Genomic DNA, 2,742 nt, shown 5'->3' on the forward strand with positions numbered 1-2,742 from the left:
AAGTTTGAATTAAATCTGTCTGTTAAAAGTGGGTCAAAATCGAGTCCGAAGGAGTCGGTTACATACATACATACAGGTGAAGCTAATATAAAGCGTGTAAAGACTTGCTTTGACTTGACTATCATCACTTATTCTATGAATATAAATCCAAAGCTAAACCTCGTGAAGACTGATGCCGGTGCTCATTTATGAAATTAGATAGGTGGAAAATTCATTTATTATGCTGCTTTTGTCTTGGTTACATGAAAGATGTATTTACTCTTAATTCCCTTTAGAAGATAATATGAAAAAATATTCTGAACGTAAAAAAGATTATTCCATTGCATTTAGTGAATGTAGCTTCACACCATTATCGTCTCTTCCATTTGTATTGGTGCTTTCCCCTAAACATTAGTATTCATGGAAGTAAGTCGATTGAGAAAAGAATTTTCACGCCTAAACTTGACGTTAGAGCGGCTTGAGTGGTTCCCATTTCCTCTTTCCTTTATTTTTCCTCTAACAACTTAATGGAAAAGCCGGTATTTCATTTATAATGTTAACTTTATCTGTGGAACGCAAAATTATAAAAGTTTGAAGCTTGATCTCAGCTATGTAACCAATCTGCTTAAGACTTTTTTAATAAAGCTTTTTATGCTCTGAGATTATCTACGTGTTTTTGTATAGCATTTTTATTTCAATATTTTTAGTTGTTAATATTTTAGTTTGAACCCTTTAATCTTTTTGACCTTACATAAATACAAATATATTTTATGTAGCATCTTAATTGTGCCTTATCATTTGTATTAATTTACTATACGGTAAATAGTTTTAAGAAATGTTTAAAAAAATATTCTTACTGTATTTTGTTATTTGAAACTCATATTCGTAAAAAAAATATTATCTGTATATAAATTTTAGTAAGATACTTCATCCAATAACCAGAGAGATATTCGCAATATGTGGAACAGCTATAGTTTTGCTTTTTTTTAATGTAATAGGAGGCAAACGGGCAGGAGGCTCACCTGATGTTAAGTGATACCGCCGCCCATGGACACTCACAATTCCAGAAGGCTCGCAAGTGCGTTGCCGGCCTTTCAAGAATTGGTACGCTCGTTTCTTGAAGGACCCTAAGTCGTATTGGTTCGGAAATACTTCAGTGGGCAGCTGGTTCCACATAGTGGTGGTGCTTTGGTTTCGAGAGACTATACCATCCGAAAACGTGCTATTTTTTATTAAACTGAACGAATTTATATTCTGAAATATGACTACGTTAGCTATACAGCTATGTATATGAAGTTCCTAGAATCAGTAATAAGACATTATTACAGTCTACCCCTGAAGCCTTATAACGTAACTTACACATACTTTAAAGCCTGCAAAATATGCACCAAGTTTACCTAAGCACTCCTGTAACTTCAAGAATGTTTCTAAAGCAAATCTCGTTGTTCCCGTGTAGAAATTTCTGGAACACGTGGAAGTTGCGAAGACAAACCATCGAGTTGATTAAACTTGATGCGGGGTGCAATTTCTCTGCAACCAGCAAATATTATTACCGAACTTTGCGGGCTTAGTGACAATACGGTGATTTTCAATGTGTTCGAACCTGCTCAGAAAGGTAATCCGTAACCAATGCAGAGACGTAATAGTTCGTCAAGGTATTCAAATCGTTAAGTTAGAATACGATTGTTATTTTTAAGGATATGAGAGTTGTTGTTCCATAAGAATCGTGAACCTATTGCATATATCCAGAGTAAACACAAATTATAGAGGGAGCAACTTTATGGTTAGAGCGGCGAACAAATTTAATGACTCATCATTGACATTTGACATTTGATCAATTGACATTGATTTGTTCGCTGAGAGTGTGAGGACAGCAAGGATAGCTTTGACACAAAATTATTTCTACCATGATGAATGAAGTGCATTGATAACCTTTCATTGTCAACTAATTAAATTCTGTTTTTTCTTTATTGTTTTTCACTAAAAATATTTGGCATGTTTTCCTTCTTATTTTATGAAAAAAAAAACTATATGTAAAGATTTGTAATTGGCCTACAATGTTATATATATATATAAATCTATTTATGTATTGTGCTGTGAATCTTCTGAATAAATAAATGAAATGAAATATTCAAAAATTACAGGCATCATTTCTCTTATACCAAATTATATTAAAACCTTGTTGTTTTAAATGTTGACAGAAAAAGAACAACGTTGTCAAAATTTCCGCTTTGGTATAAAAGCTTGAATAAGTTGTAAGTTCGCAACTTAAGCCCTATAAAGTGGCTTTTGGAGATTATAACATTCGTGAATACGCGGTTTTGTCACTAAGGCTGCATTACGACAGCCAAATACTTACCAAAATGTTTTATAAATTTGCAGTATCCATTCTTTAAATTTAAAATGTTCAAACATGTACGTATTGTAAACATGACGGACAATTTTTTTACCTTTTAGTCCTGACTTATTTGTTTAATTTTTCTATAAAAGTTTTTCAATGACGATCTCAAAACGAGATCTCCAGCTTTTTTAATGCAGTCTTCGAAAAAATATTAAAATTAAGATGATCGATTCTTGCACACACTTAAGGCAATTCATGTACTGCATCGGTGTACTTAAAACTTACTAGAAATAAAAAAAAATCGCTATCAATAATCCTTAAGGACTTACTAATTTCCAAGGCATTAGCAATATTATACAAAAAATATGTAAAAAGAGAATACAATAACAATGTCACAGGACACGCTGATCATCAAAACCGGC

This window comes from Pieris napi, chromosome 8, assembly GCF_905475465.1.
Source record: "Pieris napi chromosome 8, ilPieNapi1.2, whole genome shotgun sequence".
NCBI lineage: Eukaryota > Metazoa > Arthropoda > Insecta > Lepidoptera > Pieridae > Pieris > Pieris napi.